This window comes from Channa argus, chromosome 3, assembly GCF_033026475.1.
Source record: "Channa argus isolate prfri chromosome 3, Channa argus male v1.0, whole genome shotgun sequence".
NCBI lineage: Eukaryota > Metazoa > Chordata > Actinopteri > Anabantiformes > Channidae > Channa > Channa argus.
In genome coordinates, this window is record NC_090199.1 from 16,202,883 (window position 1) to 16,217,243 (window position 14,361).

Genomic DNA, 14,361 nt, shown 5'->3' on the forward strand with positions numbered 1-14,361 from the left:
TCAAGTGTGTACCTGTTTAGTCTAACTGTGACATGGTTAATGTAGGAATATACGGAAACTGGAAGTACTGTAGGTGTTATATTAATTGGGACTTATCTGTAAATGTACAGTGTCAGCTGTGGTGTATTGCTAGAGGCAATAAGAATTCCCCAGCTGAGTTTTTCTGCAGCAGTTTATTTATATTCATATCCAGGTTAGCATCATTGAGACATCCCAAGTGTACACAACCAGCACTTTAGGTTTTCTCCGTGGATACAGCTAGTTAAGAGATGGAGCATCTGTGTTTTCTAGTCACTGATTACACATTATATATTGAGATAGTTCAACTTCTGTGGAGTGGTTAGCACTGCCGCCTCACAACTAGAAGGTCCCCGGTTTGAATCCCGGCCTGCTGCTGCATTCCCTGTGCTTGCGTGGCTCTGCGGGTACTCCAATGTCCTCCCACAGTCAAAAGACATGAATGGTTAACTATTTGTGTCCTGAGATTGTTTCACTTATTTGTCTTGGGAAACGTATATAAAAGCATTCAGAGTTGGCAGAACCAGCTACTGGGCTTTTCAGGTAGGAGAGCTGCCTTTTACTACTCACACAGTCACCACTTTTTAATTCTATTAATAATGTATTGTTATACTCTGTATTCTGTTTTATTCACTGTGGCAAAATGAAGCCTTTTATACTGTACTTAGCCTAAATACCTATTCTTCATTAATGACTAGGTCAGTGGAAAAGAATGCTCAAGATTTATATAGATGATTTTGCCATTTAAAATGTGAAAGTTCCTTTGTTTGCCTCCAGGTACAGTAAAAGCATCAATTCACTGTCTGTCCATCACTATTAATAATATGTGTTTTATAGATCGTACGTCATTGCCCTGTGATGTGACCAATAATAGTAGCCCTTCTGGGACATCTTCCAGTTTCAATGAAATCAGCTGAGCCCGACTAAGGCTCCATTGATTCTCATGCCAAAAGACCAGCGTGATAAGACTATAAACCTTTGACATGGAACCAGTGAGATTCCTTGACCAACTAGTATAATATCCTGTTGGCTCATCAGCAGGAATGTTGACAGTCTGCAGACATTTAACCAGCTATGGAAATAATAGAGACTCTTTGCTGTCAGTGTTGGCATAGGAGCATGTCAGTGTTAATTTCTGTAGTGTTATTCTTGCTTTTGAAGCCACAGGGGGTGCAGCGCAGTTTTCTTAGCTTCAGTGTGATTGGCTTGAAAAATTCAGTGCAGAATAGACACTTTTGCATACCAACAGTCTCTGTTCTCCATTCAAAACAAACCATAGAACATTACGTCTTCTGTGTGTGTGTGTGTGTGTGTGTGTGAGAATGCAGGAGATTAGGTCTGAAAGGTTAATACAGTCACATGCGCTTCACATTGTGCTTTGTGCTACCAGGCGGTAGCACTTGTGACTGGGTTGGAGGGGTTATAGCCAATTCACTATCTGTATCTCAACACACAAATTTATTGACACTATGCTGAGTCCTGTCAAACACAGCATTAACACCACCATTACCACTGAGACTGAGACATATATACAAAAACTCAGGAACACTCACTGCCACAGGAGTAAATTGTACATGTAGAGTCTTTTTGTACATGTCTTGTATTTGAAACCACGATCTATGAAACAAATACTGTAGCAAAAAAGGTGTATCCTCGTATCCTTAAGCAGCACACTCTATATAAGTAGTGGGATACTTTGAAGTAGTAGTTAAATAACCCTTACTGCATTCCCATAATTATCTTTGGGAAAGCATAACTGGTGTTTAGCTTATGAAGCTGTTCTGTGCTTGGAGGAGCTCTGGGAGGAGCCGCAACCTGTGCAGTGCTGTGAGGCTGTAAGAGTTTCTTACTGAATTTCACATGTCAATGTTGGAATCTCAGATGTGCTCCTCATGAAAGGAGTGTGTTGGAAATGAACAACAGCCACCAACAGCTAACCTGGCCCAGCCCAAAAGCTGTACTCACCATCACTATCCCCAGGTTGTTATGTTATTATGGTAGAAGTGGACATGATATTATATAAAAGACATTATATAAAAACGTTTTGTATAGAAAACCCCAAATTTTGTATGCATAAATTGTGTGCGTATTGTGATCCCAAGTACTTTGGAAATTGACATTGTTGTCAAAGAACTATTAATTTTAGGAACTAGTGGTAATGTGATTGTCAGTGCTGTTAATCAAAGACCCCAAACAAGGCCCAGCCAAGATCAGTTAGCTGCAGATATGCAGTGACCAGACTTTACTTTTGGATTTACCATTTACCATCCTTTGCATTTTTAAACGAAGTTTGAAGATGTAATTTGAATGAAAATTAGCATGTAACCCTGTCTGTCTGTCCAACTGTCAGTGTGTCCAATTGTCTGATGAAAAAACTGTTTTCACATTTCACTTATGGTAACACGTTGCTTGCTTTCCTTTGCTTTACTTTTAGGCAGATGAAGTTATATATCACTGGGTTGCTAATTTTTCAGACAGAGGGGCAGAGTAGCAAACTTTTATCAGGCAATACACTTGCTCTCAAGTGAACAACTCTGTCCGTTTGTTTGAAAAATGAGCAACCCAGTGCTTTATAACGTCATCTTTTACAGATTGCCTAAAAGTAAGGTGTGTGTTTGTGTGTGTGTGTGTGTCCACTGTGTATCATGTGGGAGACAATCTGTCAGTTAAAGTATTTGGACACATGATTTGATCCAGTTGTGTCCATCACCATGGAAACGACAGCTTTCAATCTGCTCAGTCACTTACATTTGCTGAAGACAGGTTAAAAACTGCTCTGACTTTGCCACGCAAAATGTGCAAAATGTACTAAATGTGAAAATGTATTATTCCTATTAATAAAATGAAATTATTGTTAGTGATGTACTTCATTTGAAGATACTCAATAAAATAAAGGCAAGGCGTCGATTTTAAAACAGCCTCCGTTTGTTATTTGATGAAAATTTCTGGACCTCTGTTATAATGGGTTCCAATGGGACCAAAAGTCCAGTCACTATAAGAGTTACATTTCCTGAAAGAACACAAAAGATACCTACGTTTTAATGTGTAATGTGTTGATAAAAGATAAAAGTTGACTGAAAAAAGGAAGATAAAGAAGAAGAAAAATTAATCAAAGTTTAAGCTAGAAGTTAAAGTGCGTGTGATGTCACCAATTCTAGCTGTGCCAACCTTCTGCAATACACACTAATGGAAAAGTTAAGAATTCAGCAAAAAGTTCCTCAAATTAAAAATGTGATTATTCAAAAACTGTAAAAAGATATTAAATAGTCTTGTGATTTGTTAAAAGTTTAAATAGTCTCTCTAGGCTGAGGTATGCCCTAGTTAAAGCTGAAAGAGGACACAGCTGAAGAGAAGCTGAAGAGTCTCTCCATTCACTTGAATGAAAAAAAATGCTGAAAAAAGCTGAATATTTTAAAAAGTATAAACGATTAAAAAGATTAAAAAGTATTTTGCACATGTCTTTAATAAGTGGAAAGGTGTTTCTAGCTGAAAGTAGGCCGAAATAGTTACATGCACACATCACTAGCAAAAGTGAATACAAAAGAATTTGTGCACTGAGTCTTTAAGTAATTACCTACAGTAAACACATAGAAATGGAAGAACATTAAAGCAAAGACAATGCCTCTCACACAAGTTTCAGAGATGCAACTATAGCTTTAATGAATACTTTCTTTCCAGAATGGGGAGGAACATAGGGTGACATATAAGAGCGGAGGTAGAAGCACTCAGGTGTTCCAAGCATATGGAGGTCTGAAGGTCATATGGAGTTACATTATGTCTTCGTAGATTTAGAGAAAGCGTATGACAGGGTGCCAAGAGAGGAGCTATGCTATTGTATGATGAAGGCTGGAGTGGCAGAGAAGTATGTTAGAGTGGTGCAGCACTCGAACACAAGACCGTGGTGAGGTGCTGTAGGTTTGAAAGAGGAGTTCAAGGTGGAGGTGGGTCTGCATCAAGGATCGGTTCTGAGCCCCTTCTTGTTTGCTCTGGTGATGGACAGATGAGGTTAGACACGAATCTCCATGGACTATGATGTTTGCAGATGACATTGTGATTTGTAGTGAGAGCAGGGAGCAGGTGGAGGAAAATCTAGAGAGGTGGAGGTCTGCTCTCGAAAACATAGGAATGAAGGTTAGCAGCAGTAAGACAGAATACATGTGTGTGAATGAGAGGGACCTAAGTGGAACGTTGAGGTTAGAAGGTGAAGAAGGTGCAGGACTTTAAAGAGTCTTCGGTTCAGAGTAATGGAGATGGTGGAAAAGAGGTGAAGAAGCGAATGCAAGCAGGTTGGAATGGGTGGAGAAAAGTGTCAGGTGTGTTGTGTGATAAAAGAGCATCAGCGAGAAAGTAAAGGTGTTCAAGACGGTGGTGAGACCAGAGATGCTGTTCAGCTTAGAGACAGTGGCACCGAAGAAAAGACAGGAGGCAGAGCTGGAGGTAGCAGAGCCTAAGATGTTGAGGTTCTCTTTGGGAGTGACGAGGATGGACAGGATCAGGAATGAGGACATCAGGGGGACAGCTCATGTTAGATGTTTCAGATATAAAGTGAGAGAGATCAGATTGAGGTGGTTTGGACATGTTCAGAGGAAAAACTGTGAATATATCGGTAGAAGGATGCTGAAGTTGGAGCTGCCAGGAAGGAGGTCTAGAGGAAGAACAAAGAGGAGATTTATGGATGTAGTGAGGGAGGATGAAGATTATTCTTGCATATGTAATAATATTTTTGGTTGTACCAGCCACCTTTTGACTTCCACAGCCTGTCCTCTGGCCCCACGCCTCTGATTGGATGCTGGGACGTTGCATCCAACCCTCATTCTGTGGACATTCAAGGGTAACCATACAAACAACCGTGTGGAAAAAGAGCCTGGGGATTTCCTCTGAGTAGAATAAATATGAGAAATCAAGGAGATAAGTTAAATCACTACGTTAGTGGAACCAACGAAGGGTAAAAAACTCTTGAGGTTGAGGTCAGAGGCCAGCAGAGGGGGCTATCAGCTTTAAATGGGATTCAATATGTTGCCTGGTCTATACTATTACCGCTCACTTACAAACAGCAATTAGTGTGTTAGGGTTGCAGGCCCTCAGTAATAATAATTTAATACACTGTTAACATACTGTATTAAATGCTTGAGAATAACTGAAAAGGCTATGTCTTTAAATGACTTAGCAGATGGATGTTTGAAGATGTCTTTTGAAATAAGGGAAGAAGTTCCATTTCATCTCATCTCTCCCTCTACTCTTTTTTTCTGTGTCTTTCCTCTCTCTCTCTCTCTCTCTCTCTCTCTCTCTCTCTCTCCATTTCTGTGCTCTCTGTCTCTCTCCCTGTAGTTTCAGGAATTTTTCAAAAGGATGTTCCCCAAATATCTAGGACATCTTTTTGGGTCACCATTAAAACGATCCTCCAAACTTATAAAACATGCAGAGAAGTTACCTTTTTTGCATATATGGAGATCTGAGCCTTCCTGCCGACACAAACAACAACATCAGCCAGTACCAACAACAGAATTAATGTATGCTCTCATTATTATTCCTATTTAGAGTTCTAATTTATTCGGCCTTAGTGGGGAACAGCAGTTTCAAAGGAAAAAGCATGAAGAGTAGCTTGTTGATAAGGCACTGAAGTTAAGACAGATTATTCGCCTTCCTGTCTGTTTTTTCCTCTCATTTTCTCTAACACATGAAAACACAAACACATACTGTACATGCATACATCACTCAGCATACCCACTTCAAGCAGTGACAATTTACAATCAATTAAAAAGAATCCATATTTCCTTGCTTGTTTATGCTTTGGCTTTTTTGCCTCTATGATCTCTAGCTCAAAGCGGAGCAGTGAAGCCCAAAGCTTCCCCCATCAGCTCCATATGCTGGGAACAGCCTTCATTGCTGAGTGATCGACAGCTGCATTAAAGTTGCAAAATAAAACACGCAAGTCACTTTTCTTCATAAATGTATATGCAGAACCAGAATATGGTTCCAAGAGTGGTTATCACTCATGCTTTTATTTTCATTTGCTGTGAATTTTGTTCATATAGCATAATACTGATCGGTTTAGCAAACATTGACATTCTTATGTGCGTTACCAAGACATGTTGGTTAAAGATGAGTTTATGCACTTGTTTTTCTTTGTGGACATTTATGAGAGAGAGAGAGAAAAAGGGAGGGAGCACGTTGTCCATCTGCTTTTAACCACTACTCTCATATGCTCAAGTGATTGTCTGCCAACAAAAGGGTTTCTTTTTCTGTGATGTTTAATAAAAGAAAACAATACCTCCCTGCACATTCCTCTTCTCCTTGTAAATGGAACGCTTATATAAGGCACCATTGTGGATTACATAAATGTCTCAAAGTTATCAATATTTCATCCTCTGTGCGTTTGATGTGTTTGGTAATTGGATATTTATGTTGTGGGCTTCCTCTCTCAAACCCCCCACTGCACATTGGTATTTGTGTCTGTATAGGCTATATGATGGCTAAAAGAGTCAACCATTTGGAATTACCTGCATTTATGTATAAATGTGTCTATTGTCATATTGTTATCACATTTTCACTAATGAGCAAAGACCCTATTTAACCAATAGCAAATTGATGTGAATCATACTTGCATCGTGCAAAATAAATAAGTAAATAAAATAAAAATAGTAATAATTTTAATAATTATTCTGCCGTGCACAGAACTTGGCTGCGTGAAGCATGGTATATATATGGCAGGTCAACAGAAAATGGCCACTCTACCCCCATCATTGTGTTCCTGAAATTCATAAAAACAAATTCAATGTTGAATTGTTTGGGATAAACTTGCAACATTACATGCTGAGTAAAAACAGTGGCGCCTTCCTAACAGTGTCGTAAAACACACATTCACTTTGATTCCTAATGGTCTGCACAGCTCTATTATTGAATCAAATTAATTCCCAAATTTACAAAGGTATCTTAGAGGATAATCAGTGGAAGTTTTTAGGTGCAGCAGGACAATGACGCACAACAACATAAATCCACTACAGGATGAAGGCAGACGAGGCAAATCTGATTGGAATGATTGCAGGGGCCCTGTCAGAGCCCAGAGCTTCACACTCATTCACCTGCTCACACGCAAACTGATGAGCTGCCATACAAAGGTTTTGGCTGAACCACCAGGAGCAGGTTGGGGTTCAGTGTCTCTAATGACAGTAACTCCAGATGTTAAGGACACAAGAATATGGCTGAGCTAAAGCGGTATTATCTAAATGAGTTTGCTGTTGCTAGTTGTCAATTTGTCTACAGCATTGATTGTTTAATAGCTGGATATATAAACCGCAGAGTGTGTATTGGTCTTTGCGTTTGTATGTGTCGCTTCTTCTTCTCTGGAAGGTAATAAACAGCACTCATCTGAATATTAGATTAAGTAAAAAAAGAAATACAAGGTCTGTGTGCATGAACACCTGTTGTATGGCCAGCAGAATGATGACTGGTTTGATTTTTCTACTACAGGGGTGAGGACATTTGGACAATTCCTCCCATTCCTATCAAGTTTTTCAGTATATTGGACATGGAAAGTAAGGAGGGCTCCCCAAAGGAGAAAGTCTAGACTGTGTATAAGTGTGTGTTCTGATGAAACTGCTATTATTTGTGATTATTTTTGTATTTTTTTTTGGTCTCCTCTTTATGATGGGATGGTCAGGTAGAGAGTAGAGGCCTCATCTAGAGATGTTTGTCTGCTTGGTGGTGTCTCCCAGGGGCAAGCAGAGCTGGTGGTTCTGCTTTGAAGAAGAGAGCAAACAAGGAGAGGCGAGAGGAAGAGGAGGAGGAGCAGTAGTGTGGGACTCCTTAGTGGAAACTTGAGTCTAATAAATGTTTCATGTTTCTGACAGTTAATGTAACAAAAGAACCGCCTGTGTCTAGAACGTATCTGACAAACCATTCAAGCACCAACCAGGGTATCGTACAGTGGTGACAGCCAACAGACTGAATAAAAGGAGGAGGAGTGTCCAATGCACTTATGATTAGATGGAATGCATATAACTATGGACATACAGTGGGGAGTGTACAAGCAGTGGTGAATATCTCTGCATGCACATGTACTGCAGTCTCCCTATGTGACCAAACGAGGGAGCTGTTGGGTTTGAATTCCGTGATCCCAGAGGAGCAGAGCCAGTAGCCTGCCAAGACAAAAGAGAAAGAGAAAAACCATAGAGATGGGAACATTGAGAGAGAGGGGAGGGAGAGTGAAACAGTGAGACAGGGAGGAGGAGGGAGTGAAAAGAAGAAGCCTGACTAGTACCTTCACAGTCCATTACATCACTGTTCTCACTGAGAATACTCCTCTCCGACTCACGTCAGTGTGAAAAACTCCAAACACACTGTTGGTACAGGAGCAACACCTTCATCATGCTATAACACATCAACAAATACAGTCCTTCAACTCCTAACAGCTCTTAACACTGTAGAAGATGACATTTGCTTTGGCTCGTGTGAGATTCGGACACAGCCGTCCACACATTACATGATACTGTTTAGGTACAGGAGCTGTTTAATACGCTGTAGCATGAAGGGAAGTGTTTTAAGGCGGAGTGGATTGGATGGTAAAAGCTAGAGCAAATGCAACTCCTCATAGCTATTTTGGTGTTCCAGACAGCTTTACTGCTCATCAGACTAACAGCACCTCTGCCCCGCTGCTGATGTGCCTGCTTACCTGCCTGCCTCCTCAGCAGAAAGTTGTCTCAAAGTACACACAAGAAGCAGCAGCAGCACAGTGCACAACAGTGTGAGTTGGTACAGAATATGCAAAGAGGAGGGAATCTGCTGGCATATACATGCATGTGTGCATATTCTGTGCCCTGGGTTGGTGATGCATGTATGTGAATGTGGGATGGGGAGTGTTACAACCCCGTGTGTGTGAACGATTCCCAGCACCTTTCCTCCACCATGTGAAAGCAGTTCAGTGCCTGGAGGTCCCAGATAACCTGTTTGTGTGATTTTTGCTGTGGCTGCGGATATTCCGGTCTTATCATCAATCATTAGACTTTCTCACCAGCTCTTCGAATCAGGTTTAGCCCGCTGTGAACACATTTAGTGTAACAGGATGTGTGTGGGTTTGTGTGAGTTCTGCATGTCCTGCTGTGAACGCAGATACTGCAACACTCAGCACTGGACATCTCAGCAGGCAGCACCTGAGAGAGATTGAGAAAGCAGTGTGTGTGTGTGTGTGTGTGTGTGTGTGTGTGTGTGTGTGTGTGTGTGTGTGTGTGTGTGTGTGTGTGTGTGTGTGTGTGTGTGTGTGTGGAGGGAAACTGCTACTCTATGAAAAGGTGGAGAAGATGACAAAAGGAGGAAGAGAGGATGCATTCACACCAGTGAGCACCAAACAGAGGTCTACAGTAATACCTAAGAGACACAGGGTGCAGGGTCTCATAGGTAGACAATCACACACACACACACACACACACACACACACAGTCATAGGCACACACATGCCGTCCAGGTGCAGTGGCCGGTGTCTGCTAGTGATGAAGCAGCTACTCCCAGGTAGAAATAGGTCAGAGAGCCTCAGGGCCTTCAGAGTTGGGAAGACTGGTCTTTCTGTGTCTCTGTCTCACACACATACAGAAAACACACACACCACACACACGGGTTCTGAAAACTATTATGTAATGTGTAACAGTTCATTTTATGTTATTATATTGATTTTTAAACAATGAATGGATGGCCGAAACAAACGAACTAATTTATTATTCATTGGTTTCAGTGTCTGTTTGATGATCTTGGACTATACAATTTACTTTGAAAAGTAAATTCACCAGCAACAGAACGACATTGTATGAAATGAGGGCCACCATTTGCAGCCCATTCTTTTGCATACAAACACAAAGATCATTCCTCACTTTTTTGTTGTTGCAGTAGCTGGTGTGAATTGCATTTACTTGAAAGTAAATTTCTATTTTTCTAGATTTAACAACTAGAGTATATTTGGAGTTTGAGGTTTTGGGCCACAAATGATTTGATAAAACTCACTCCCAGTGAATGTTTGGATTTTATTTGTGCATTCGTGAATTGCTCCAGTGTTTCTTTGGTTGTCATCCAGATAATGTGGATTTGTTCCTGCCAACATGCATCATGTTTGTTTTTAATCTAAATTGTTTTGAAAGAAACAATGGTGAAAGTGTTGCACAGAGTCCCCCTGAGAGATCCTGAAAGGAGCAGGTCGTGGCTAATAACCATCAAAACGGACATAATACATCTGCAGACTGTTACATTTAAAGTATCTGAAGACGATTTCTCAGAAAACGATGCTGTTTGAAAAAGTCCAAAGGCTTTAACATCATCAACTAACAACAGTGTTTTTATCACTCAGTGTCATAGAAACAAATGCTATAAGATGTGTGTGTCAGGGTAGACATAATAACCAAGACAGATTGGGATACTGGTTATGCGTTTTTGCTTTGATTAATTTTTCTCATTCTGCCTCTTCAGCTAGCTTGGACTTCATTCATGATTCAATCTGTAATCACAATTAAAAAGCCAGTAGATCATGTCCCTGTACCGCAGCTTTGAAAAACTAAAAAGAGTGAAACTTCTTTAAAAACACTGTAACTCTGATAGATTTAAAATCATTGCAACCTAGTGCAAGGTCTGAAATTTCATCTTAGTCTTAAGTAAGCTTTGAAGTAAGTTTTAGATGACTGTAAACCGTGGCTCTTATTTCTTACAGTGTAGTCGTCTTCCGTGTGTAAACATTTAGGAACATTGTGGAAAGTGGGATAACTTTTAACAAGTAAGATCATTATATAAAGGAATACAAATCACTCATGTTTCTATTAAGACCAGCTTGGAACATCCCAAACAATTCCTTTAAGTAGCATGCATAAATTAGCTGTAGGGCTGCAGGTGGGGCTGAAGCGACACTAGAGCCCCTTTCAGACATGCACTGGAATTCAGACATTATCCAGACTTTATTTGGAGGGGGTGGGTGTGTGAATGCAAATGCCCAAGTCTGTTGGAGACAGCGTACACTTCGGACAGAAGAAAAACAAATAGTCAGAGACCACTAAATTGTGATTTTTATATGTTATGTACTCACCAGATACACAAACTGACATAAACCCGCATAAGCTGCCTCTCTCTTTCCCTCTCCTTTCACAGCTCGTCTCTTCAGTATCTGGAAGTGGGATTAACAGTTACGGCCGAAGTGTGGGAATGAGGCTTACCTGCAACAGGGAGCCTACTCTTCAGGCCCTTAGCAGAGGAGAGCGAGAGATTAGCCCAGTACATACAAACACACTAGGATTACTCACTACCAAGGATTAATGGATTCATAGATACAGTGTTGGGGTAAGTTCTTACAGCATGTATATTCATGCATTTCTATGTGCTTTGAAGCTGGGGCTTTCTCCCTCCATGGTCTTGAAGATTACTTGCAGTGAGATTATTCCCACAGAGAGTTGGGGCATTTTTAGCCTTTTCAACACAAAAAGCGATAGGGAAACGATTAGTCAACAAATCTAAATCGACACATGTCAAAGTTATAAGATTCATGTGTTCCATTTCAAATGTGGATTAGGGTATGTTGTTTGCTTACAAGTTGCCCTCTTGTCAGTCATTTTGGTGGATATTTGTTTGTTAGAATCAATATTGGTATTTTTTATTCTGTTTACTTGCAAGTTCTGCCCAGTCAGTGAGTCGGTAGCTATTTGTTTGCCTGGAATCAATATTTTTGTTATATCCTCACCTGCGAAGCAAAGCGGCTTCCATCACAGGGAAGAGACCTTTTGAAACTCACCATGGAGCGTGCCAAAATGAACAGATACATTGCTGAAGACAAAGGACATCGTTGTGTGCATGTTTGTATATGCACGTGTTTGCTAGGTTTGATTTCAAATCAGAGAAGGGCAGTGTTTCGTTGTGTCTCACTTGAAGTACAACTTGAAAATGTAATTGGTCCCATGACACACACACACACACACACTGGCTCATATGTTTGCTTTTTCACTCGCTCATGTGCTGTTTTCCATGCCTTTGAACCCATCGGAATGCATTAGCCAGAGAACAAAGACTGACACTTTGGATGGTGTTGATTAGCCAATTACACAACAGGGAGTGTGATAAGAAAGCTCTGGTGGATCTCATGAATATGATGCCTCATTATGTCCTCCACCAACTCAATGCTTTTGAGAGGGTTCCCTCTACTTTTCACATATCACAGCCTATACACTCTTTAATCTATGATGGATACTTAGTGTCACGGGTGGGTAAAACATTCTTTAGGCATCTCAGAGTAAGTTAGGTAATCATATGTCATTCAAATGATATTTGAAATCCTTTAAATGATGACATCATAAACACTGATGTGTGTCTTCGTTGGGTTGTATATATGACATTGTCCACTATGTCAAAAGTAATTTGTATCTTAACAAGGCTTCACACAGTTACACAGAAATATAACTACATTTGTATTTTTTTTTTCTTCTGTTAATAGTTGAAAGGAGAAAGTTTCCCTTTTGAAGTGTTGGTACCGACACAACAACCTAATAAAATTGTACAATAAGATATAATATGAGCTCATCTTTCCCTTAAATCTGTTTTTGGTCCCTGGATACATCTGTCTTGACTATCTGTCAAATATTAGGTCAGGCATTTCAGAGGAGGCTTCTTGTTGTTCGTTATTCTCTAGCTTACTGAGGGAGACATGAAGGAGCGTCTTCTCCCTGCTTCAGGTTTCAAAGCCGTGTTACAGCTATGCACTGGAAACAAAGCATATATTTTCATCTCGACTTTTAAGAGAACCTACTTGCTATTTATATCCCGTCACCAGCAGAAGAAAGATGACAGCTCTCTCTTCTTCTGCTCGCTCTCTCTCTCAAAAATTCCTCTGATAAAAAAAATTAAGCAATCAGTCACTTTCTCTCCCCCCTACAGTATTCATTGTTGTGCAGCATTGGCACCAGCCCGTGTGTCTTAATGTGTGTGTGTTTGCACTCTATCTGGGCATATAACTGTGTATGTATGTATGACTAGCGTCCCTAATGCATCTCTTACATATAAAAAGTAAACCACTCACCTGTCAAATTTGGCAAATTAAAGACATGTCACACTTGTAACTTTGTGAAATACACAAGTACATGTTTTACATTACACTTTAACTTAAGTAATATTTAAATAATATCTTTCTAACAAAATGAGTGCTGTCTGAGATGCTAGGTGGGAACATGAAAGTGGCATGTCTGCCTTTATACTAGGGGGGGTTGAGAAAACGCAGTGGCACAAGGTGCAAAGGGAAGTCAGCAAAAAGGAGCGACATGTATTGTCAGACAGGTGCTAACTTTCTCTGCGCAGGTCCTTCCTGAAACTGAATAGACGACACCTCAGAAAAGATAGAAGAAAACTATTTGGTATTGTTAACACACATAGAAGTGACTCAATATATGCTGTTTCCTTACTTTTTTCAGTGGCACAACTTATTTTTAAATGTGGTCATACGGTGTAACTCTGCATTACAGTATATACATAAACTACTATAAAGTATTTATGAGCACACCCCAAAAATAACATGAACAGAAAGTCACCTTTATGCAGTGGTTCTTGAACCCCTCGGGGTTTTGAGGCATTGGATGACCTAAGTGAAATTAACCTTATTCATATGGAACAATAAACAAGACTGCTTTTATAATAGTAAGGCTTTTACGGTAGGTTGGTTTTTACCACAACAAAACAACATGTAAAGTTGGAGAAATTTTCCACAATGATGAATTAGTTATTTTATTGTCGTTTTAATGATGAATCCTCTCTTACGGTCGGGGTTAGGTTGTGTCATTAATTTTCCTCAGTGTTACTAATAGCTGATAAAAAAATTGATTGGATGCTGGTACAAAGGACAAATGCAAAAATCAGAGATGAAAACCTAACAGCACTGAGAGTTACAGTGATTAATAATGATTTTCCAACCATTAAGTGTTACACATCCTCAACTAATGGGAATCATATAATTACACTGTTTTTTTGGTTTTCTTGCCTTTGGGATCCCTGACTGTTGTGCTCCCTCGTTCGTTCTCGCCTCCGGGAGCTCTGTTATTCTAAATATCACAGAACCTGAGGATCGTTTTAATGGGTGCCGAAATGAGCATCTCTTCAGGCAACAGCTCAACTTTCTCCCACTCAGAAACTTTCCTGAAGCATTACACGCAGCCCACCCAGTTCTTCTTCACTGTTGCCTACTCTCTTTGTTTCATGCAGGGTCCTCCCACCACTGCCTACATCCTGTTGCTGATAGTAAGTGGAGCAGAGTGGGGAGTTCTTCGTTGAGCTCCTTTGGAGAAAGTCTATAACGTACAGGTAAGTGCCTTCAGGGTTTTGTATTCATGGTTGTATACC